At 36.5% G+C, this 27,263-nt stretch overlaps 1 protein-coding gene and 1 non-coding gene across 2 annotated transcripts in view; both read right to left on the reverse strand.

The window, feature by feature from the left end:
• EPM2A (EPM2A glucan phosphatase, laforin) overlaps window positions 1-27,263 on the reverse strand; it is a 345,250-nt gene that overhangs the window by 65,677 nt on the left and 252,310 nt on the right. The window lies entirely within an intron of this gene.
• Window positions 15,145-15,306, reverse strand: LOC112209712 (U1 spliceosomal RNA). Its single transcript, XR_002944524.1, has one exon. It is a non-coding gene; the product is annotated as a U1 spliceosomal RNA (small nuclear RNA).

The raw sequence follows: 27,263 nt of genomic DNA on the forward strand, positions 1-27,263 counted from the left end.
ATTATTAAAGAAGAGAAAGGAAGGGATTTTTAAGCTTCCTTACCTACAAAATACAAACAATAACATCTAACTTGAGGAACAAAGAGTTAATGCAAGGGGAGAACTTTTAAAATAACGCTTGATGTTTAGTAAACATTTATAAATATTGCTGGTTTTGTTTGATTGAAAATAACAATAATTTGGTGCTCAATCAGCTACATCTACAGCTAGACCATAAGCCAACTTCTCTATCACTAACAGCAAGTACCTTACATACCTGGTCTTTGAACCATTGCTTATCTTATTTACTTAAATAGGAAAATGAAAGCACAGAGATGATACATAGACTAAACATTTGAAACTTAAAAGATAATTTGTACACTTATTTTTAAATAAAGAATAATCTAAACAAAGTCTCTTCCTCTTTTTCAAAACATTCTCTTAGTTGTTTAACTCATGAGTTACACCGATGCTGTCTACAAATAAGCAATATGAGATTGCAGTGTAAAACCATGGGCCTCAGCTAAATAAATAGTACAAAATGTAAGTAGCAAAGCTTTGAGGGCCAGGGATGTGCTTCGTATCTATTTTCTTTGTGATATTTTGTTTTATGTGAGAAGCTTTGCGGGCTTCATGTTTCACCTAAGGAGTGATGCAGAATGTCTAATGATACCTGTTAACAATTTTGTCAGGGCTACTGTGATTTATAGACTATTTACGTTAACTGGTATTATGCTGTTGACATATTTAGACACCCATTAAAATTTTTTTAAAACATTTAAATCAAGTGATTGGAGAAATGCCAAGTGCAAGGTTTCAGGTGGTGAAGGTATTTCAGGAATGACAGCACCAAAAAAAAAATAATTAGCAAACCCTTCCTCATGAGAGCTAATTTTTACTGGGCCACGTGCAGTCTATTTTTATACAACCAGATGCCCCCTTCAATGTAGTCTTATTTTTATTTACATAGAAAAGTTATTTATAAAGTTGACAGAGATCCGTCAACTTGTTCTAATTTTGTTGAGAAAAAATTTGCCAGAATCATGTGGTAGCATCTTTTACCCCATTTATCTAAGTGTCTCACTTTGTGAGGTGAGTTGGTCTAACATAAAAGTTGGAAATAGCAAGCCCCCGCACAAGCCCATGGGGAAAGAGCTTTGCTACCCAGTTCCAGATGTTCACATCACCCACTGGCTAATTAGCACTTGAGCACTTTTTTCAGTTTGGTACAGAATTTCCAGCTAGTGCAATCAATGAACCTTTTCTATAGCTACTTATTTAATAGTATTTTTCTAAATTTCAGATTTTCAATGGACTCTTCCTAACATAGTCAAACAACTCTGACAAAGAATTTCCTTTAAGCTTTGATGTTTGCATATATTATTTCTAAGAGAGAAAAAGCCCTGTTAATTCACTATAATAGGAAATGGGTTTTTATTACAAAGTTATTTTAATGATTAGTTATTCCATAATGGCTATATGAACAAAGACAATGGATATATAAAAAGGAACTCAATTCCATAGTAATAAAGAAAATGCAAATTAAAACCAAATGAAAGAATATTATATAGCTATTATAATAATTAAAATAAAAATAATAGACAACACAAGTCTTAAAGAGGATGTAGAAAAACTGAAACCAGGCCTGGTGTGGTGGCTCACACCTGTAATCCCAGCACTTTGGGAGGCCGAGGTGGGCAGATCATGAGGTCAGGAGATCAAGACCACCCTGGCTAACACAGTAAAACCCCGTCTCTACTAAAAATACAAAAAATTAGCTGGGCGTGGTGGCGGGTGCCTGTAGTTTCAGCTACTCGGGAGGCTGAGGCAGGAGAATGACATGAACCCGGGAGGCTGAGCTTGCAGTGAGCCGAGATCGCGCCATTGCACTCCAGCCTGGGAGACAGTGAGACTCCGTCTCAAAAAAAAAAAAAAAAAAAAAAAAGAAACTGAAACCATTGGTGGGGGTATAAATTGGCACAACCACTAACATAATGCAGACTCTATTAATCCAGAACTCCCCTCCTAAGCATTTACCCAGCAGAACTGTATATGTAGTCTCACCAAAAGGCACATACAAGAATGATCACAGCACTATTACCTTTCATCCTTTTGGGTGATTCTTTCCCTGACTTTGGAAGTTTTCTCACATGCATACTCTGATCAGTAAGCAGCTAAATGTTCTTGGGGAAATTCTCTGCAAATCTCATTTTCCTTTTACAGTCCTCTTCTCTCCTGTGCTCTGTACTGGTAACTGCAGATGCTTTATTCTGCGTGAACTCTCAGCATCATCTCCCTACCCTGGGTAGTCCAGCAGGCTCTGTCTTGTTTCCTCCTCTCTATACCATGACTCAGAAATTCTCTAGGGTAGTAAGCTGGAATAACTATAGATAAACATTATTTGTCTTCCATCTCTCAAGGACCATTTTCCAACACCTTGTAAACTGCTGTTTTATATACTTTGTCTTTTTTTTTTCCTTTTTTAGGCAGTTGGGTAAATCCATTCCTTGCAAGCTTAGGAACATCAATTTTACCTGAAAGAAAAACTGAAGGCCAATCTATGGTTCCTCTGGATTAGGTGTTTGCTTGGCAGACATTTTCTCTAAAATCAATAAAGTCAGCCTCTCACTTCAAGAAAAGCAACTGGTAGTACTTGTTATCAATGATACGGTTTAATCTTTCAAGTGAAATTTAGAATTTTAGAAAACGTTTATGTGCCACCATTAACTTCACAGTTGTCCAATACATAAATACTTACCTGATGAAATCAGTGCTGATCTTACTGCACATGATTTTTGAACATTGCATAATGAAATGTGTCAACATGGGAAGGAAAGGTCTGTATTACTTGCTGCATCACTATTTTTCAAATGACCAAAGCATGATGTTACAAAATCATGCATTTGTTACCAAAAAATGCATTGGTAAAAAAATCCATTGTAGGTACAAGATAAAACAATGGATTTTACTGTAACATCTCACTGAAATTAAGTTTTAAAGAACTAACACTTCTTGAGTTTTGATGTAGCATCAAAGATGGGAATACATAGCTATTTGAAATAGCCATTATAATATTCTTCTCTTTTCCAAATACAGGTATATGTGTAGTCAGATTTTCTTTATATTCTTCAATTAAAACAATATGCTGCAAGAGACCGAATTTAGAAACTGATATGAGAATCTAGGTATAGTCTATAAAGCCGGACATTAAATAGAATTGTAAAATGTAAATCAATATCAATATTGTTGCTAAATATTTTTGGGTTTAGAAAGCATAGCATTTGTTAAGAAAAATAAGTTATTTGTGTTAACTAGTATTGGGTTTATTTTTTAATGAATTAAGAATTCTAAATTATTTTTTAATTTTAATTTGTATTACAGTAAATATGAATGTATATCAGCACATATGAAACATATAAAACACATATCAGCACAGTAAAAGCCTTTTGATCGCCATTGATTTTAAGGAGTGTAAAAGGTTTCTGAGACCAAAAGCGTTGCGAGCTTCTGCTCTAGAAAACCACGGATAGAATGCTTCTTTTCAACTCCTCTTCATTATTGTTTTTTCTTTTGAAATTTTCTTGCTAGCATTCTCCTTCCTGTGTCAGTACAGCCCTTCGTTCTTCTTTGGTCTACCCCTCTCTTTTACACCCTGGCTCTCTTAACAGTTGCCTGCCAGGCGGTTCCTCAGGATTGAGAATTTACCTCCATATCCCATTCTCCAAATCCAGACATCAGCCTCTGATGCTAAAACTATATTCCTGCAATTGTGGGACTACCCAGATCTCTGTCCTTGCCCTTATCAAATACGTTTCCATCTCCACAAAATCACGCTCTTTTTCTTTACCTGCTGTGTGACCTTTGTTAACCTGAGCATCTCCAAGGGCCTTTTCAGTTCTGTATTTTTACCATCTGCAGCTAATATGTCTGCTTCTGTCTAAATTTCAGATGTTGTTCTCTATCAGTAGAGAAACTGGGAGGCCGAGGCGGGCAGAGCACGAGGTCAGGAGATGGAGACCATCCTGGCTAACATGGTGAAACCCAGTCTCTACTAAAAATACAAAAAAAAAAAAAAAAAAAAAAAAAAAAAAGCCGGGCGTTGTGGCGGGCGCCTGTAGTCCCAGCTACTCTGGAGGCTGAGGCAGGAGAATGGCGTGAACCCAGGAGACGGAGCTTGCAGGGAGGCGGAGCTTGCAGTGAGCCGAGATCACGCCACTGCACTCCAGCCTGGGCAACAGAGCAAGACTCTGTCTCAAAAAAAAAAAAAAAAAAAAATCCAGATTTTGACAAATTAAAAATAAATGTATATTTTCAAGTAATGTTTGAACTTAAATATTTCTGCAGAAGTATTGCTTATTTTTGGTGAATCTCTAGGAGTAAAATACACTTACCAATAGGGCTGAATGTGTGCACACTGGGTATAGGAAGCTGCTTTGGGATATGGGGAATCTCCTGGTGCTTTGCAAATCAAACTACTTATGTGAAACTCCATTCTTTCCCTCTTAATTGCAATGACATAAGGCTTTTGTTGAACTTGTTGGTTTTAGGTAATGGGTGATCAGGACTTCCAAGCTTTTTGTATATTGTAACATGTAACTGAAGGACTGTAATCCTATATTTATTGTTAAAGTTGTTTTCCAAAGTCTCATACCTTTGAAGTATTGTTTCTAAAACTTCTGATGCTGTTTACTTGTCCAACAGGCCCACAATCTCTTCCTGTAATTTATCCCAGTGCTCACACATTATGCCCAGAACAGCGTAATGTCATCTTTAAGTATGATTATCTCTATGAAATTATTTTTAATCAGATTACTTTATTAAAAAAATAGTACATGAGATTAATCCCTGAAGTTGGTTAAGAGAATGGAGGTGGGCGGAAAAAAGATTCTCATCATTTAAAGCTTTCCACTCAGATGATTCCCCGTTCCCTGTTGTTTTGAAATTAAATTTTTAAAAAATTCTCAGAGGTTTTTGAGAGAGCCAATTGTCTGTTGTTGCTGTGTTTTTTTCTAATAGATACACTGTCATGTGGGTTTTTTAAACCAAAAAAAAAAAAAAAAAAAACAAACAAACAAAAAGATAACAAATAAAACCCTCTTGCTGTAACTTGCCCCTGGTGTTCCTTAATTGTATTGCAGCTGTGCAAAGATTAGATTAAGGAGAGTAGAATTTCCTGAGGAAACTATTTCCTTTTTAATTCCCTCACTGTGTCTGCCTCCTCATTTCAGAGTCTGGCAACTTCAGGATAGCAGACCAAAAAGTACTTAATTCATGAGTGCTTTTTATTAGCATATGGCTTCATAATTATTACCTAAAGACCCAGAGTAAAATACTGATAAACCAAGTTCACCCTCATGTGTCACTGTTGCTTATGCTCTTTTCCTATAAAAAGCTCTGAGAATTATTGCCTTGAGGGAGTATTGTGTTCTCTTAACTTAAAAGTATTTTAAAGTTATTTCATGGTGTTGTTTTCTTTAACAAATGTATTCTCATTTGAGTGTGTCTAACGCATATATTTAAAATAAGAAGAAAGGAGAACCTAACCACATCCTATGAGTTTTTCATCTATTATTCCAGCTGAAGAGAATTACTCCCATCTGTTCTTGACACTTTCGTTGATTCCATTAGTATCTAATAATATGTCTGTAGTATTAAATCAAATTGGTCTTCTATGAAAGATTTCAAAATTCAGCATGTCACTTCCTTCTTAAGAAGATATTCAGGTGCTCCTGTTTTCAATAATATGGTAGATTAGTCACACAGAATAATCTTCCCAAGTGCCAGAAGTGGTGGAAGTAACTAAATTGCTGGAAAAATATTTTAAAATGTGTATAACATCATTCCAAATGCATTCCTGAACTTTCAGGAAATCAAGAAATTTTAAAAGCCCCCCAATATTCTAATGATACCAGGAAACCAGATCAGCAAGCCCCAAAGCTGGTTTTTATCTTGTGGATGACTACCCATCTCTAGTTATCTCGAGCTTCCATGGTGGTATGAGGGGTATGGGAGAGGGGAGATAAAAGACAGCATGTTCTCAAGATAGTGAACATAATAAAAGATGACCCCATAGACACTGGACTCACAGTAAAAGTGAGGATTAGAACTAAACACTCCCAGTAAAAGTAAGAATTAGAACTAAACCTTGCTATGCAAAGGGGATACTGAAAAAATTTTCGTATTTCACATCAAGTGCCAAGTGGAGAGAAAAATTCTTCTTTGATTTTCTATAATCCCAAACTAGCCCTTGCAGTGGGCTTGAGATCTGAATTCACACTACCTGGGTGATTCACACAGACATATACGAAACTTTACACCCATCAATGGCAGAATCCTCTGTTTTTTCAGAACACATGGAACATTCATGAAAATTGATCCCATGCCATATCCATAAATTTAACTTCAACACATTGCAACGGGTTGGTATATAACTCATCTCCTTTGACCTCGGTGAAATTAAATTGAATATTAATAACAAAGAATTACTAGAAAAACTAAATATGTTTGGAAATTGTACAATTGTGTGCAAAAATTGTATATATGTGTATGTGCATACATATATATGTGTGTGTACACATATATAAACATAGATATATGTGTGTGAATATATACACACATATACACTTATTTATATCAGTGGTTGAAGAGAATGTGGTAATAGAGATATTGACTCTAAATATGTGGGCATATGGGATTACTTAAAATTGTGTTGTGGTAACAAATGGAATTTGGAAAATATAGAAGTATAATTTAAGTGTATTCCCCTCAAAATCAATATATATTAAATTTTGATAGTAAATATATGTATGTTAATTTATATATTCATAAGTGAATAAATAGTGCTTTCAAATGTAAAAGTGAAAGAAAAAAACAACTATTTACTTACATGATTTAGAATTTTCATTTTACAATATAAAACTAAAAAAATTTTTTTCTTTTTTTGAGACCGAGTCTCACTCTGTTGCCCAGGCTAGAGTACAGTGGCGGGATCTTGCCTCACTGCAACCTCCGCCTCCTGGGTTCAAGTGATTCTCTTGCCTCAGCCTCCTGAGCAGCTGGAATTACAGGTGTCCACCACCACACCCAGCTAATTTTTGTATGTTTAGTAGAGACAGGGTTTCACCATGTTGGCCAGGCTGGTCTCGAACTCCTGACCTCAGGTGATCCACCCGCCTCGGCATCCAAAGTGCTGGGATTACAGGTGTGAGCCACCGCATCCGGCAATAACTAAAAAATTTTCAGTATATAAAATCACTTTATTTTACAGTACTTGTTTCTCCAAATATTTTAATGTTAGTGAATAATTCATTGATAACAAGATAGTCGTTTGTTTCATATTCTGAAGGTTTACTGGTAAATTATTCATAAGAAATATAGGCTTTTACAAGTTTTCTGAAAAATTTTTACATTAAAACATTCAGACATGAGACTATAAATTTATAAATTCTATGAATGATTCCTTGGGACTATTTGAATATTCAGTTTTAGAAAGCAAAATTCATGTCTCTACTAATCAGTGTAGAATGAATTTAAAATTTCCCAAGATACCCCTTGGAGAATAAGTCATAATGATTTTGATATTTTTTAGCAAATTACTGCCATTTTTTAAATTAAAACCCTCTGTTGTGTTGTTCATATTGTATGTAAATGTGCACACTGAAGTGGAGAAGAAGGGGGATGCATAGTGAGTTACCAGTTACCTGCATGGCTGTCAGAAAGTGATTTATGAGGTAGAAGATCTTGAGGTGAATTTACTGCTATGATAGTAATGACCTACTTATTGCAAATAAATGTAGAAAATAAAACAAAGTATAACAGAAATTACCAATTGCCAGCCCATGGTAGTTACCCTAACCTTAAAATATTATACTTGGTACCCCAGTACTTAGTAAGTGCCAAATAAAATTTTTTGGATGAATGAAAAGACGTTTGCATGCTTGCAAAAACACTAATCTATAGTTGAAGCATTTGCACTCCTTAGAATCTTTAAGAAGGAAAGAGACGAACAGAGAGATTGAGAGAAAGAGAGACAGAGAGAAAGAAGGATAAAGAAGAACTTTCCAAAGGAATAGAGTTTTCCATCTAATGAAAAATCCAGAGTGTGCTCCTCCTGCCACAAATCCTGGATTATTTCATTTGACCATTTCCATTCCATTTTTTTCTCTTAATGAATATTGACAATTTCTACAAACTTATTGGGGCTTACTATGTACTAAACAGAGGAAAAAATTAAGAGGAATTGGAGGTAGAGAATATGGGTGTAAAAATTGCAGGAATTTGGTTTTATTTACAAAAATGTGATACATATTTACATGAACAACAGAATGAAAAGAAAACAAGAACAAATAAATATTCTTATTTTTCCACTAATTTTCATTCTACTGTCGGGTAGCATTATATGTTTGTTCATACATCTCTCCCAATATAGATCACCTTGAAATTTTCAATGTATATATTTTAGATATTTCTATCTTGAGCCACCTTACAGATGTTATAAAGGAAAGTAAGACAACAGTATAAAATGGAAATATTAAAAATTCAAATAGACTATGAGAAAACAGAAGTTTCAAAGTTTAAATGCTCATATTTGATTGTTTATTATGTGCTAAGTGAGGTTTATGAGTTTAACATATATTAGCTTGCTTCATGCTCACAACAACCTGATAGGTTAGATATAATAATTTTTCTTACTTTATAGATAAGAGAAGCACAAAATTAATTTGCCCAAAGTTTTTCTGCTAATAAGTCATCAGAGTTGAAACAAGATAATTCTGCCTTTGGCTGGGTGTGGCGGCTCACACCTATAATTTCGACACTTTGGGAGGCTGAGGTGGATGGATCACTTGAGGTTGGGAGCCAGGCCAACATGGTGAAACCCCTTCTGTACTGAAAAAACAAACATTAGCAGGGCATGGTGGTGGGTGCCCGTAGTCCCAGCTACTCGGGAGGCTGAGGCAGGAGAACTGCTTGAACCTGGGAGGCAGAGGTTGCAGTGAGCTGAGATCATGCCACTGCACCCCAGCCTGGGCACTAGAGTGACTCTGTCTCAAAAAAAAAAAAAAAAAAAAAAAAAGAAAAGAAAAAGAGAAAAAAAAAAGATAATTCTGCCTTTAATGTATCTTCTGAAAAACTGCTACCAGTGCATCTCTTTTGCATTCCCAACACCTAATTCACTCACTTAATTTTTATTGCATGTATAGAACAGTGATGATCATTCTAAGACATTCTAAGAGGCCAATCAGAACCCAGAGGCCAGAGAAATGAGATGACATACAGAGGCAGTCAGATGGGTAAATGGCAGGGACTGGAATTCCTTCTCCTGACTGCCAGATATGGGCTCATTTTTCTTCTTAGCAGCCAGTCTGATAAATGTTATGAAAATATGTGATTCACATGATAAAACCTTTGTATTTGTGATATGTGTCAAGATACAGTTGTCTGAATGTAGAGAATTATTAAGATCTATTCAAATACAAATGTAATACTGAGTAACATAAATAAAACAAGAAACTTATTAGACAATACTTATGAAATCTATGTAACTTGTATCAGCAATGCCTTTCATATAAAATGAAATATTCAAAATATTCCAGGCTTCTGAATCCAATTAGTATTATTAATATTAATACCCAAATCCAGAGAGTTTCAGTGCTACACTCACCTATGTGGAAAGTCCAGACCTTTTAGGAGTTCTCATTCTTAGAGTATTTCAAGGAATTCCCAATGTTTTACTTAAGTATATGTCCATGTGTTCGTCTATCATTAGTAACGTGTTACTTGTGATCTGCCACCATTCCTCAGTGCCAATCCTTGCCAATTCTCCCCATGCAATGATAAATGTTCCAGAAAAGTGAGGATAATGGCCATTCCCTCTGTGTTGAGCTCGGTTGGGAAGGCCGAATGCTATTTTGTCTCTCAGTATTTCTGTGCTTGAAGAAAAGCTCTATCTATTCTTATACACAGCCATTCTTCTCCCCAGGTGCTCACAGGCAGAGAACAACCATTTTGGTTCTATTCCTATGCTGGATTTAACATGCAAGATGGCTTTTCCTCTTGTGATGAATTTATCTCTCGAGGCATTAGGATATCATGTATTAGATTTAGTCTTGCCTCCTATAAATCACGATGGCAGTTACAAAAGTCTCCCTGTAGCTGAACCCCTAGTTTATCAGAGCGGGGGATAGATACATTGTGAGAAAGTGGAGTTTGGGGGAGATAGGAAATGGGGGTCATCTAATTTCACAGGACAAATTTATCCATTGACCAGTCCAACCTGGTCAGAGCACCTGTTTACATGTATATGGAACCAAAAAATCCTGATGAAATAGATATCTACCCCCCACCCAGTTCTGTTGCTGTTGCCAGGCAATTTCTTCACTGATAGTTCTTTAAACACTAGCATAAATTTCCCTGCTTTAAACACATTAGCAAAAATGTGCCAAATATACATTTTCTTGGAGAGAACACAAGGAACTACTAAGTTTTCTTGCAAAAACCATCAAAGTTCAATTTCTCCAGACAGACATTCTTCATAGTCTTGGAAGCAGTCACCTATGTACATTGTAGGTAAACAGGTAGGCCCTTTGGAAGTGGAAAGGACTTTGTTTTGAGTCTTCCACCTAAATTCATGTCACAGAAAAATTGCTCACCACTTATTAAAATGGTAAAGAAGGCTTTATTCAAGACTATTGCAATAGAGGAGACAGATGGAACATAACTCTGAATACAATATGGACAAGCGGGGATATGTAGCCAATGGGCAAAGAGAGGGGGTCAGTGGATGGGAAATTACTAAGAGGCGATATCAAGTATAGGGAGATTCTTGTTAAAGGCAAGCCAAGGCTGAGGCCTAGTTGAGAGAAGAGGGCTCAGAAGAGTCAGACAAAAATCTGGATAAGGAGGGAATCTTTATCAATCCCTGAGAACAATGGTCAGAATGGATGCCACTAACCAGAGTTACATTCAGGCTTTGAGAATCATGCTCGAAAAGTTCAGAAATGTAGAGAGAGGTTGTTTGTTTATTACACTTCCATATTTATTCATCCAAATTGTTCAAGTGGTAATTTTCCAATCAACTCAATATCAAAATGTCTTAATTTATGACTTTTTAAAAAGGTCATAAAAGATTCTGAAATAGGAAATTATTTAAATAATATTCAAATAATTTGATAATAATGTCCCTGGATCCTCCCCAAATATTTATGCTCTTACCTATTTATTTTTTCAATGATGGCTACCATCTTACTGCTATCTCCTCTTTTACTATACACTTCTTTTAGTATACTATACTATACTATACTATACTATACTATACTATACTATACTATGTGATAAGATACAATACGATACCTCTATTCCCTATCTGCACATATAACTTTGCCAACTTATCACAGATTTATTAATTTAGAAAAATAATCTGGAAAAAAACCTTTTTAATCCTTTATAATCTACTTTAGGAAGTGGTTTCCATAATTCATAAAATCATGCAACAGCTGAAAAAGGCTTTAATGATCATCTTTTCCAACCCTCTCATTTAGCAATTTAGGAAACAGAGGTCCAGACCAGTTAGTATTTTAATTAAGTTTGGTAGTTAATACTGAACTAAAAATAAACATAGAATTCCGTATCTTAAGTTTAACATTTATTCTAGTAACAAAAATAGACTTAAGAATTTTTTTAAAGGCTTGGACTAAGCATAATAGAAAATACTAGTTCCTCCTGCTCCTCTCAGAGGAGATAGGTAAGGACTCATTATCACCATCTTTAGCTATAAAGGAGTTGATATGGTGTCCGAATTAAGGAGTTTCTTGCACTTTGTACATCCTGAGATTTACACTGAATATGTTATTTACCAAGAGTTCTATTCAAATATCATTGGAAATTATAAGAAAAGCCTTAAACCAGAAGTAGAGAGATTTGTAGCTTTTCCGTGAGATTGTCACTAACAAACTGTATGATACTCCAAGTTTCTTAACCTTCCTGATCACAGTCTTCCCAACTATAAACTAAGAAGAAGATATAATTATTTAGGTTTCCTACAGTTTGAAAATGCTGGCTTTTAATCTTGCACTAAACTGGATGGAGGTGGGTAAGATAAGTATATATAAAGAAAACACCTCACACTGGGTTAGTGCACAGTATGTCCTCAATACAAAGTTTGGGAGTTAAGGGAATTATTACCCTTTGTTTCCTGCCCTCCCTTCCTCCCTTCCTTCCTTCCTTCCTGTACGAGAGGGAAGATGCAGAATGGGGAATGATGGGGAGCCTGGGTGGGCAGGTGAGCATCAGTGTTAGTGAGCAGACTGCCTTAGACTCTAGACCACTTACTTGATTAGAATGTTAGGATACACTACTTGGGTCCTAAGGGAAAACAGTATAAAATCAGTTAAAAATTTTAACTAAGAGAAGGAATATTCTCTTTAACAAATCCCCAATGTAATCAGTTTTATAGCTTTAATTTTCAAGATTCAAATCTAGACATATTCTCTTAAAAAAAATCCTAAACTTCATGTAGATCTGATATATCAAATATCTAACAGGAGCATATCGACATGAAGTATTAATGGAGAATGGTAATTAGTGGTTTTTATTCCTCATTCAGTGGCCTTACTAATTAGCAATCAAATACTTTGACTGAATTATGGCCTGTTTTCTCACCAGTTCCCTCATTCATCAGCCTAAGTATTTAAATCCTTTTTGTATTCTCAACCTTTATCAACTATGATCTTTCTTTTACAGTGGGATCTAAGTATCCTTAGAAGACTAAACAATATTTCTAGCCCAAAGCAATGTCCCTGTCTAATTTGAGCAGTTGAGCAAAAATCACAGGCAATAAGTCAGTTCTTGTGTAGAAGCCTTAGTCACTTGAACTTGATTGAAGTGTGTGATGGACTTTTCTTTGCTTGGAGTGCACCATAGTCAATACAGTCAGGATTGGAGAATGTATGTGAATAACAGGCAGTTGGGAGATTTTCACATTTGGGGAGCAGTTTTAAAAGGCAATGCCCCGATGCTATCCCTCCCCCCTCCCCCCACCCCACAACAGTCCCCAGAGTGTGATATTCCCCTTCCTGTGTCCATGTGATCTCATTGTTCAATTCCCACCTATGAGTGAGAATATGCGGTGTTTGGTTTTTTGTTCTTGCGATAGTTTACTGAGAATGATGATTTCCAATTTCATCCATGTCCCTACAAAGGACATGATGACGAGTTAGTGGGTGCAGCGCACCAGCATGGCACATGTATACATATGTAACTAACCTGCACAATGTGCACATGTACCCTAAAACTTAAGTATAATAAATAAAAAATAAAAAAATAAAGGCAATGCCACAGTTTGTGAAAGCCACAGAAAAGTTGTGAGTGAAACACAGATGATGAGATTGAAGGAGAGACACAACCTGTTCTTTTTCCACTCTGGAATGGGCTGCATTCATACATAATATCTCTGTAAGGTTTAATGACTAAGCAACAACCAGAAAACCCAATACCATATGTTGTGTACAGTGTCACAGGAAAAAGAGACTGTTAACTGTCTAAAGAGAAAAGGCCTCTTGAGGCATCTGAAAGTGACTTTCTGGAGGAGAGAAAGGAAAAATAAATAGAGTCTCTGAAAAGACCAACAGAAGAGATGGTGAGTGCAAGCAAAAATGAACTGGTTTCCCTAACTTCCAGCAAAGTATTTGGGTTGAGGCAATAGTGAGCCCCAGCTATGAGAAGGCACAGCAGGTTCTTGAGGTGCTGGGACAATAATTTCAGAGGGACTTTAAAAAGGGGAAAAATCTTCAAGGACAACCAGGAAGTTTAACCATGACAAAAAGAACCTTTGCCACCTGAAAGCCAGGATATGGGCGTGTAAAGGAATTGGGACATGGCACTTCCACATATCACAGTATGCAAAAGCGTAAGCTCAGGGGCCAGGCTGCTGGATTCGAATCCCAGTTCTGCTCCTTACCAGCTGTGGGACCATGGGCAAATTCCTAAACATCTCTTTTCTTCAGTTTCCTCTCAGAATAGTGCTTGGCACTGTGAGTACATATTCACTACCATTAAAATACCGACAAATGTGTATTGTTTTATATAAATTTATGTTTACTAACAAAACATAACTATGCTGCAAAAGTTCCTGTCTTGTACTTCAGATATTTCCAGGAATGTCAGATAGAAGAAAGGAGACTATATCAAGCAGGGTATGGTACTTAAAAAGATCCAAGGAGATGTGTGTGTTTGCATGTTGCAGGGGGGTGGGGTGGGTAGGATCAACCCCGTGCAACAAATATATCATTCCCTTTTTGCATGAAGTCAAATGGGAAATTTACATAAAAGACATTGTATACAAATTTATTACATAAGTATATTTTTCCACAGGGAATATCCTTTCATCAATTCTCAAAAGATTAGGTATTTCTAGCTTACTTATCCGTAAGCATTTTTATAAAGAATATTTTGTCACATACCTACCTTGAGCAACTAATTAAAAGCAATGAATCTTGCTCATAAGTTAAAATATAGCTTGGTATTCAACCAGCTATGACTCCCACAGATGTCAGTTGGAATTCTTATTGAGGTGGGAATGACAGTCAGTCCAGCCAGAACCCAGTAAGTCTGTGTGTCCAAAAGGCAGTCTTCCTCTTACTTGCCACAAGCATGTACACTATGTCAACACATCTCTGAATCCCAGTGCAAGAGTTTTCTGGACCCATCAATCTATCACTACCAACAACTTGTTGAAGACTCTTATTTAAAGCCTCAATAAAGATGACTCCTTCCTGCTTTTGTTCCAAATGCAAATCAAGTAGATAAATGTATGTAGTATGGCAAATTGAGTTACACTATAGTTGATTTAATACCAAGATTTCTTTCCGAATATTAAAATGTCATATTCATTTGCTCACGCTTCTAGTTATTCTTTCTTTACATCTGTATTGGTTTAATTTTAGTTATATAAAAAACATTTTATTTAAAAAATTCAAGCACAGAAACATTACACTGTAAGAATAAATAGTCCAATTTCACTTTAGGTGAATCTCATTCCCCTCTTCACAGGTAATGAGGGTTAACAGTAAGTAGGCTGCAATTCATTTCAGGTAACTTTTCTTTTTTCTTTTATTTGCTTTTGTTTTATCTTCTTTTCTTTTTTTTTGTTTTTACTTTTTAATTTCTTTTTGAGGGAGAGTGCAAACAAAATTCCTCACTACCACAAATTATGCCTTGGGTTTTCCACATTAGGGGAAGTCACAGGGGTCAGAACATCCAGAGTGCAATGGATAAGCCCACTCTGGGTAAACCACCTTCGTAATCACAATATCTCACCTGCCTAGTAAGTATCCCCAGATCACCTCCCATGCAATATGTAAGATATATACACATGCATATATTTATATATGTGTGTGTAAATGTATGCACATACATACATATAATTTTGTTTTTAATCACATTTTTTACCAAATGTCATAATTCTATACTTAATATCACAATTTACTTTTTCCACTTTTCAATATGTGCTGGAGATCTTTCCATGCTGGCATATACATGACTGGTATATATATAAATCTATGTAATTATTCTACAGTACAAATATACTGCAGTTCAACTACCAATGGATGTGTAGGTTGAGTGTAGTTTTGTTAACTATCAAATCTTTGTATTTGCATCTTTAGGCAAGTGGGGCTTATTTCTCTAGAAAAGACATCTAGAGGTAGAATCACTGGCACTAGAAAGACTGCACATTAAATTTTTGTAAGATTCTGAAATTTTTCTCTGCAAAAGGCTGAATCAACTTAATATGGTTTGGCTGTGTCCCCACCCAAATCTCATCTCGAAGTGTAATACAAATTATAATCCCCACCTGCCAGGGGAAGGACCTGGTGGGAGGTGATTGGATCATGGGGGCTGTTTCCCCCATGCTGTTCTCATGATAGTGAGTTCTCATGAGGTCTGATGGTTTTATAAGTGGCAGTTTACCCTCTTTCTCTTTCTTTCTCTCTCTCACCTGCTGCCATGTAAGACATGCCTGCTTCACCTGTAATCCCAACATATCAAGGGAGGGAGGTAATTGAATTATGGGAGCAGATTCCCCCATGCTGTTCTCGTGATATTGAGTTCTCATGAGATCTGATGGTTTTATAAGGCAGTTTTCCCTGCTCTTGCTCACTGTCTCTCACTTGCCACCATGTAAGACATGCCTGCTTCCCCTTCTGCCATGATTGTAAGTTTTCTGAGGCCTCCCCAGCCATGCAGAACTGTAAGTCAATTAAACCTCTTTCCTTTATAAATTACCCAGTCTCAGGGAAATTCTTTATAGCAGTGTGTAAATGGACTAATACACAACTTGTACACACCTACAGAGTTATTCAGCACTTGTTTTACATCATCATTACCCACTGTGGAGATTATTAAGCTTTGTAATTTTTTCCTACCATGATGGGAAAAAAATGTATCATTTTCTTTTCATTTACATTTTCCTGCTTGCTAATGAAGTTAAGCATCTTTTAAAATGTTTTTCAGCTATTTTTAGTTATTTAGTTCATTGTATAATTTTTAATTTCATAATTTATGGTCCCTATGAACTGTGGTAAATAATCTTTTGACAGTTACATGTGTAACATATTTTCTCCCAGTCTGTCATTTTTCCTTTATTTATCATAATTTTATCATTTGAAAGTTTTAAATTGTTATATAGGTAGATATGACAACTGTCTCCTTTACGAATTCTGAATTTAGGGTTTTCTTAGAAAACCCTTCAAAGCCCTAAATTATAAATAAATCTGCTGTAAGTCTGATGGGCTTCCCTTTGAGGGTAAGCCAACCTTTCTCTCTGGCTGCCCTTAACATTTTTTCCTTCATTTCAACTTTGGTGAATCTGACAATTATGTGTCTTGGTGTTGCTCTTCTCGAGGAGTATCTTCGTGGCGTTCTCTGTATTTCCTGAATCTGAATGTTGGCCTGCCTTGCTAGATTGGGGAATTTCTCCTGGATAATATCCTGCAGAGTGTTTTCCAACTTGGTTCCATTCTCCCCGTCACTTTCAGGTACACCAATCAGACGTAGATTTGGTCTTTTCACATAGTCCCATATTTCTTGGAGGCTTTGCTCGTTACTTTTTATTCTTTTTTCTCTAAACTTCCCTTCTCGCTTCATTTCATTCATCTTCCATCGCTGATACCCTTTCTTCCAGTTGATCGCATTGGCTCCTGAGGCTTCTGCATTCTTCACGTAGTTCTCGAGCCTTGGTTTTCAGCTCCATCAGCTCCTTTAAGCACTTCTCTGTATTGGTTATTCTACTTATACATTTTTCTAAATTTTTTTTCAAAGTTTTCAACTTCTTTGCCTTTGGTTTGAATGTCCTCCTGTAGCTCGGCGTAATTTGATCGTCTGAAGCCTTCTTCTCTCAGCTCGTCAAAGTCATTCTCCATTCAGCTTTGTTCCGTTGCTGGTGAGGAACTGCGTTCCTTTGGAGGAGGAGAGGCGCTCTGCTTTTTAGAGTTTCCAGTTTTTCTGCTCTGTTTTTTCCCCATCTTTGTGGTTTTATCTACTTTTGGTCTTTGATGATGGTGATGTACAGATGGGTTTTTGGTGTGGATGTCCTTTCTGTTTGTTAGTTTTCCTTCTAACAGACAGGACCCTCAGCTGCAGATCTGTTGGAGTACCTGGCCGTGTGAGGTGTCAGTCAAGGCTACAGTAACCAAAACAGCATGGTACTGGTACCAAAACAGAGATATAGATCAATGGAACAGAACAGAGCCCTCAGAAATAACGCCTCATATCTACAACTATCTGATCTTTGACAAACCTGAGAAAAACAAGCAATGGGGAAAGGATTCCCTATTTAATAAATGGTGCTAGGAAAACTGGCTAGCCATATGTAGAAAGCTGAAACTGGATCCCTTCCTTACTCCTTATACAAAAATCAATTCAAGATGGATTAAAGACTTAAACGTTAGACCTAAAACCATAAAAACCCTAGAAGAAAACCTAGGCATTACCATTCAGGACATAGGCATGGGCAAGGACTTCATGTCTAAAACACCAAAAGCAATGGCAACAAAAGCCAAAATTGACAAATGGGATCTAATTAAACTCAAGAGCTTCTGCATAGCAAAAAAAAAAAAAAACTACCATCAGAGTGAACAGGCAACCTACAAAATGGGAGAAAATTTTCGCAACCTACTCATCTGACAAAGGGCTAATATCCAGAATCTACAATGAACTCAAACAAATTTACAAGAAAAAAACAAACAACCCCATCAAAAAGTGGGCAAAGGATATGAACAGACACTTCTCAAAGGAAGACATTTATGCAGGCAAAAAACACATGAAAAAATGCTCATCATCACTGGCCATCAGAGAAATGCAAATCAAAACCAAAATGAGATACCATTTCACACCAGTTAGAATGGCAATCATTAAAAAGTCAGGAAACAACAGGTGCTAGAGAGGATGTGGAGAAATAGGAACACTTTTACACTGTTGGTGGGACTGTAAACTAGTTCAACCCTTGTGGAAGTCAGTGTGGCGATTCCTCACGGATCTAGAACTAGAAATACCATTTGATCCAGCCATCCCATTACTGGGTATATACCCAAAGGACTATAAATCATGCTGCTATAAAGACACATGCACACGTATGTTTATGGTGGCATTATTCACAATAGCAAAGACTTGGAACCAACCCAAATGTCCAACAATGATAAACTGGATTAAGAAAATATGGCACATATACACCATGGAATACTATGCAGCCATAAAAAATGATGAGTTCATGTCCTTTGCAGGGACATGGATGAAATTGGAAATCATCATTCTCAGTAAACTATTGCAAGAACAAAAAACCAAACACCACACATTCTCACTCATAGGTGGGAATTGAACAATGAGAACACATGGACACAGGAAGGGGAACATCACACTCTGGGGACTCTTGTGGGGCGGTGGGAGGGGAGAGGGATAGCACTGGGAGATATACCTAATGCTAGATGACGAGTTAGTGGGTGCAGCGCACCAGCATGGCACATGTATGCATATGTAACTAACCTGCACATTGTGCACATGTACCCTAAAACTTAAAGTATAATAATAATAAATAAATAAATAAAAATTATAAATAAATATTCTCTTTATTTTCTAAACATAATTTTATATTTCTGTACTTTATGTATAATTGTTTGGTTTATTTCAAAATAATTTTGTGAGGGTGCGAGGTAGGGCAAAACTTAATTTTATTTCCAAACTGTCAAAAAGTTGTCCCACTACTATTTATTAAATAGCCTATTTGTTCCCATTAATTTCACCACAGGGTAACATATCACATTGCCTTTGTCACATATTAAATTTTCCTATGTAGCTGGATCTGATCTTATACTCTTTTTCTGTGCAGTCAAGCTGCCTCTTCCTGAACACCTGTTTAAGTAGGGTAGGTTTAGCTGCTATACAGCTTTACACTATGTATTTTTTAATGAAATTGAGCAAATGCCACTTTTTGATATTTTCAAAATAGTCTTGGCTATTATTACATTTTTCTCTTCAATTGAACTTTAAATTAAACATTGCAAGGTTCACAAAGAGTTCTTTTAAGATTTTATATGGGATTGCATTAAATTTATAGATTAATTTGGGGAGAAATATCATCTTTACAATGTTAAATATTATCTTTCAGGAACATGCTATGCCTCTGCATTTATTTAGGCTGATTTATATATCCTTCAAAGAGTGTTACACTGTTTTTTTGTAACAGTCTTTCAGATCTTTTGTTAGGTTTAATTCTCCCTGTTTTTTATTTCTGCTGCTATTCTGATTGGGATATTATTCCATGACATGTTCTAATTGATTATTACCCTATATGGAAATATTATTGTGTATTAAATTTTCCTTAGTTTTAATAGTTTTTTTCAGTTTAATCCATATATTTTGGATATATGCTAGTTTAATCCTTGTGTAACCAATGAATACATGTGTCTGTCCTGTTTATATTTGTCTTTATGAAATTTTGAATAGGAATATTGAGAGTAGATACTATCATATTCTTCCTGACTATATGATAGCCTTTCACAGATAAATAAGACATAATGTCCCAGGGTTTCGAATTTCCTGTTACCTGTTTTATTCAGAGGACAGTCATATTTCTATAGCTGAAAAATACTTACAAAAATATGATACTGTGCATGAATAGCAATACTTCAAATCACTTTAATCGCCGTACATTGTAAGTTCCTCATAAAAGCCACCAAAGCTAAAATACAGTGTGTTCAACAAACTTTTATTAGACTGCCAACTGAAATTATTATAATAATGTAATTCTGGCATAAACTTTGACTATATTTTATTCCATATTATAGTTTATCTCATATAAATAGATACAAATGGATATATAACAAATATCTAAAATATAATCCCAATAGCAAAATAACCACCATGTAACCACATTCAAATTCAGAATGTCTGTGTTTTGATCCATATGCAGAAGAATAAAACTAGACCTCTATCTCTCATCATATACAAAAATCAAATTAAAAAAGATTGAAGACTTAAATCTAAGGCCTCAAACTATGAAGCCACTAAAATAAAACATTGGGGAACCTCCCCCAGGACTTTGGACTGGGCAAAGATTTCTTGAGTAATACCCCATCACAAGCACAGGAAACTAATGCAAAAACTGGACATATTGGATCACATCAAGTTAAAAAAGCTTCTGCACTGAAAAAGAAACAATCAACAAAGTGAAGGAACAACCCACAGAATGGTAGAAAATATTTGCTAACTATCCATCTGACAAGAGATTAATAACCAGAATACATAAGGAGCTCAAACAACTATATAGAAAAATAAACTAATAATCTGATTTTAAAATGGGCAAAAGATCTTAATAGACATTTGTGTTAGTCCATTTTCATACAGCTATAAAGAACTGCCTGAGACTGAGTAATTTAAAAAGAAAGAGGTTTAATTGACTGACAGTTTCACATGGCTGGAGAAGCCTCAGGAAACTTACAATTATGGCAGAAGGCAAAGGGGAAGCAAGGCACCCTCTTTACAAGGCAGCAGGAAGGAGAAGTGAACACAGGAGGAACTATCAAACACTTATAAAACCATCAGATCTCATGAGAACTCACTCACTATCACAAAAATAGCATGAGGGAAACCACCCCCATGATTCAATTACCACCACCTGGTCTCTCCCTTGACATGTGAGCATTATGGGGATTACAATTTAAGATGAGATTTTGGGTGCAGACACAGCTAAACCATATCAACATTTCTCAAAAGAAGACATACAAATGGAAAACAATCATATAAAAATATGCTCAACATCATTGATAATCAGAAAAATGCAAATAAAACCTACAATGAGATATCATCTCACTCCAGTTAAAATGGCTTATATCCAAAAGACAGGGAATAACAAATGCTGGCAAAGATGTGAAAAAAAGGGAACTCTCACATTCTTTTAGTGGGAATGTAATTAGTACAACTACTATAAAGAACAGTTTGGAGGTTCTTCAAAAAATTAAAAGTAGGGTCATACAATCCAGGAATCCCACTCCTATGTAGATACCCAAAAGAAAGCAAATCAGTATATTGAAGAGATGTGTTCATTCCTATGTTTACTGCAGCACTATTCACAATAACCAAGATTTTGAAGCAACCTAAGTGTCCATCAACAGATCAATGGATAAAGAAAATATTGTGTTTATACACAATGCAGTACTATTCAGCCATAAAGAAGAATGAGATTCTGTTATTTACAACATCATGGATGGAACTGGAGATCATTATGTTAAGTGATAAAGCCAGGCACAGAAAGAGAAACTTTGCATGTTCTCATGTATTTGTGGGAACTAAACATTAAAACAATTGAACTCGTGAAGACAGAGATTAGAACTATGATTCCCAGAGGCTGGGAAGGGTAGTGGTAGGGGTAGGGGGAATGGGGATGGTTAATGGGTACAAAAATATAGCTAAATAGAATGAACAAGATCTAATATTTGATAGAACAACAAAGTGACCATGGTCAACAATAATTTATTGTATATTTTAAAATAAAAGAGCATATTGGAATGTTTGTAACATCATAAAATAGTATATGTTTGAAGTGATGGATATCCCATTTTCCCTGATCTGATTATTATACATTGTATTTCTGTATCAAAATATTTTAATGTACCTCATAAATATATACATCAACTATGTACTCAATAAAAATTAAAAATTAAAATTTCTTTAAAAGAATATCTATGTTATGAGATTTATACAAATGAACTCATGCTGTATGTAGTCCAAAATATTTTGCCATTCTAGTATTATGTAGGTAAGAGTCATCTTTGTTGTTGCAAATCATTATAGTTCATTTATATGCCCTGCTTTTTAATATTCCATTTAAAATTGACTAGTCAATAATTTATTTTTATATTTGCCATTTTAAAAACACTTTTGACTGTGTCTAGTTTTCTGCAATATTAAGAATAATGCTATTGAAGTAATTATACATGTTTTCTTGCATGTGTGTACGATTTTCTCTAGGACATTCCTTAGAAGTGAAATTTCTAGTGCAAAAAGATTTTGAATACACAAGTTTTATAATGCTTACTATAGATTTATTGGAAGATACACTTTATGCACAAAAGGAAGTTCTCTTTTAGTCCTAATTTACTAATAGTCTAGCATAGGTAGTTGTTGAATTTCGTTAAATGCTTTATCTACAGTGAATATTAGCTATTCATAAAATAATACTATATAATAAACCACCCCAAACTCAATGTCTTAAAGCAATAATTATTTCTACTCATTCATATATCTGTGGGTAGGTTGCAGTTAGCTCTTCTAGGCTGGGACCATATGTATTGACTCCAAGTTATGGGTAGGATGTGGTCTGCTCCACACCGCTCTCTTCCTCCCTGAAGTAGCAGGCTAGCTGATAAAAGTTCATTTCGTGGCAATGGCAGAAACACAAGAGTCTTGTTTGGTATCAAAGTCATTGACCTCATAGACAGAACACATAATCATAACATTAAGTGGTAAGATAACTCAGCTGCAAAACTGTCAAGGCCTATTGTTTTCTTTGTTGAAAATGTTTGAATCTATTGATTGATCAATATATTCAATGATCGTAGGAGGATTTAGGCACTTTTTCTTGAGTCAGTTCTGGTAAATTATATTATTTATGGAATTTATTCATTTTATACATTTTCAAAATCATTGGCCTCAGTTGAGAGGTGGAGTAAGATGGTGGAATAGAAAGCTCCACCTATCATCCCCATCCCTGCATCCCTCACAAGGACACCAAGTTAACAACTATCTACACAGGAAAAACACAATCATGAGAATGAAAAATCAGGTGAGCATGCATAGAACCTGGCTTTAACTTCATATCTCTGAGAGAGGCACTGAAGAGATAAAAAAGACAGTAAGACAGTTCTGAATTGCCAACACCACTCCTTCCCCACTCCCCACTCCAGGCAGCTGCAGCATGGTGTGAAGAGCCTCTATGGGCATTGGCGGAGAACATAGCAATTCTGAGGCACTGAACTGGACAAGAAAACCAGACAAAGTGAGCTGATGACCACCCATACAGGGAGAATTTAAATCAGCCCTAGTCAGCAGAGAATCATTTATTTCAGCATTCCAAACTTGAGTGCCCACAAACCTCACCACCTAGGGCCAAAATGTTCTGTTTCTAAGAAAACTTGAAAGTCAGTCTAAGCCAAAAGGACTGCAACTCATTGGTAAGTCCTAAGGCTGAACTAGGCCCAAAGACAGTGGACTAGGGAGGCATGTTACCTACTGAGACACCAGCTGGGGTGGCTCCAGGAGTGCTGGCAATGCTGGCATCATGCCTCCCCTAACCGCAGGCACAGCTCAGTTGGGTACTTTAAGAGATGCCTTCCTTCTGCTTGAGGAGAGGAGAGGGAAGGAGTGGGGAGGACTTTGTCTTGCATCTTAGATACCAGCTCAACTACAGCAGGAAAGGGCATCAGTCAGAGTCATGAGGCCCCCATTTCAGGTGCTACCTCACAGATGACATTTCTAGACATACCTTGGGCCAGAAGGGAACCTGCTTCCTTGAAGGAAAAGACCCAGTCCTGCCAGCATTCATCACTTACTAACTGAAGGACCCCTGGGCCCTGAGTAACCAGCAGTGATACCTGGGTCCTACATGGAGGGCCCTGGTGAGCCCCTGAGACTTGCTGGCTTCAGGTGAGACTCAGCAAATAATCAGCTGTGGTGGCTATGGGGCAAAACTCCTTCTCTCTGAGACAAGCAGAGGGAAAAGCAAAGCGGACTTTGTTTTGCACCTTAGGTACCATCATAGCCACGGGGGGTAGAGTACCAAGCAGGGTCATGGGGTCCCTAATTCCAGGACTTGACCTGTGGACAGCATTTCTGGAGCTGCCCTAAGCCAGAGGGGAGACCACTGCCCTGAAGAGTGAGTTCTGGGCGAAGCAGTATTCATGACAAGCTAACTTAAGAGACCATGGGCCTCAAGGGAACATCAGAGGAAGTCTGGCAGTACTCCTCATGGCCTAGGGTGGTGACGGCTATGGGGTGAGGCTCCCCTGCCTTTGGAAAGGGGAAGGAAGAATGACAAGAACTGTATCTTGTGTTTTGAATGCTAGCTCAGCCACAATACAATAGAATACGAGATAGACTTCTATCTAATCTCGTCCAAGACAACAAAGGCGATACCTCTACAAGTCTGCAAGAACCACAGTGTTACTGGGTTTGGGATACTCCTTAAAGCAGAAACTGCTTAGATCACAACACTCAAGTTCTTTCAAATAATTTGTGAAAAGCCTTCCCAAAAGGACAGCTACAAATAAGCCCAGATGGTGAAAACTACAATAAATACCTAACTCTTCAATTCCCAGACACTGAAGAACATCTAGTAGCATCAACACTATCCAGGAAAACATGACCCTACCAAATGAATGAACCAAATAAGGCACAAGGGAACAATCCTGGAGAAACAGAGATATGTCCCCTTTTAAACAGAGAATTCAAAGTAACTGTGTCGAGGAAACTCAAAGATGTTCAAGATAATGCAGCGAAGGAATTCAGAATTCTATCAGATAAATTTAACAAAGAGATTGAAGTAATGAAAAAAAATCACATAGAAATTCTGGACCTGAAAAATGCCATTGGCATACTGAAGAATACATCAGAGTACTTTAGTAGCAGAATCAATCAAGCAGAAGAAAAAAAAATAGTGAGCTTGAAGACAGACTATTTGAAAATATACAGAGAAGACAAAAGAAAAAAAGAATAAAAACAATGAAGCATGCCTACATGATCTAGAAAATAGCCTCAGAAGGCCAAATCTAAGCGTTATTGACCATATAGAGGGGACAGAGAAAAAGATAGAGGTAGAAAGTTTACTCAAAGGGATAATAACAGAGAACTTCCCAAACTGAGAGAAAAATATCAATACCCAAGTACAAGAAGGTTATAGAACATGATGCAGATTTAATCCAAAGATGACTACCTCAAGGCATTTAATAGTCAAAACTCCTGAAAGTTAAGGATAAAGAATTCTAAAAGCAAAAAGAGAAAAGAAACAAATAATATATAATGGAGCTCCAGTACATCAGGCAGTAGACTTTTCAGTGGAAACCTTACAGGCCAGAAGAGAGTAGCATGGCATATTGAAAATGCTGAAGGAAAAGAACTTTTACCCTAGAATGATATAACTGGTGAAAATATTCTTCAAACATGAAGGAGAAATAAAGACTTTCCCAGACAAACAAAAGCTGAAGGATTTTATCAATACCAGAGCTGTCCTCCAAGAAATGTTAAAGGGAGTACTTCAATTAGAAAGAAAAGGACATTAATGGGCAATAAATAATCATCTGAAGGTAGAAAACTTAATGGTAGTAGCAAGTACACAGAAAAACGGAGAATATTATAACACCGTACCTGCAATGTGTAAATTACTCTTATCCGAAGTAGAAAGACTAAAGTGTGAATCAATAAAAAATCATAAGTACAACAATTTTTCAAGATATAGTTAGTACAATAAGATATAAATAGAAACAATAAAAAGTTAAAAAGTAGTGGGTATGGGACCAGCGTGGTGGCTCATGCCTGTAATCCCAGCACTTTGGGAGGCCAAGGTGTGTGGATCACCTGAGGTCAGGAGTTTGAGACGAGTCTAACCAAACTGGTGAAACCCCATCTCTACTAAAAATACAAAAATTAGCCAGGCATGGTGGTGGGTGCCTGTAATCCCAGCTACTCAGGAGGCTGAGGCAGGAGAATCACTTGAACCTGGGAGGCAGAAGTGGCAGTGAGCCAAGATTGAGCCATTGCACTCCAACCTGGGTGACAGAGAGAGACTCCATCTCAAAAAAACTAAAACTAAAATAAAAGACTTAAAAATGAGACCTAAAACCATAAAAACCCTAGAAGAAAATCTAGGCAATACCATTCAGGACATAGGCATGGGCAAAGACTTCATGACTAAAACACCAAAAGCAATGGCAACAAAAGCCATTGACAAATGGGATCTAATTAAACTAAAGAGCTTCTGCACAGCAAAAGAAACTATTATCAGATTGAACAGGCAACCTACAGAATGGGAGAAAAATTGTGCAATCTATCCATCTGACAAAGAGCTAATATCCAGAATCTACAAAGAATTTAAATAAATTTACAAGAGAAAAACAAACACCCTCATCAAAAAGTGGGCAAAGGATATGAACAGACACTTCTCAAAAGAAGACATTTATGCAGCCAACAAAATATGAAAAAAAGCTCATAATCCCTGGTCATTAGAGAAATGCAAATCAAAACCACAATGAGATACCATTTCACATCAGTTAGAATGGCAATCATTAAAAAGTCAGGAAACAACAGATGCTGGAGAGGATGTGCAGAAATGGGAATGCTTTTACACAGTTCATGGGAGTGTAAATTAGTTCGATCATTGTGGAAGACAGTGTGGCAATTCCTCAAGGATCTAGAACTAGAAATACAATTTGACCCAGCAATCCCATTACTGGGTATATACCCAAAGGATTATAAATCATTCCACTATAAAGACACATGCACACATATGTTTTTTGCAGCACTGTTCAAAATAGAGACTTGGAACCAATCCAAATGCCCATCAATGATAGACTAGATAAAGAAAATGTGGCACATATACACCATGGAATACTATGCAGTCATAAAAAAGGATGAGTTCATGTCCTTTGCAGGGACATGGGTGAAGCTGGAAACCATCATACTCAGCAAACTAACACAGGAACAGAAAACCGAACACTGCATGTTCTCACTCATAAGTTGGAGTTGAA

The sequence above is a fragment of the Pan troglodytes genome, chromosome 5 (assembly GCF_028858775.2).
Source record: "Pan troglodytes isolate AG18354 chromosome 5, NHGRI_mPanTro3-v2.0_pri, whole genome shotgun sequence".
NCBI classification, from domain to species: domain Eukaryota; kingdom Metazoa; phylum Chordata; class Mammalia; order Primates; family Hominidae; genus Pan; species Pan troglodytes.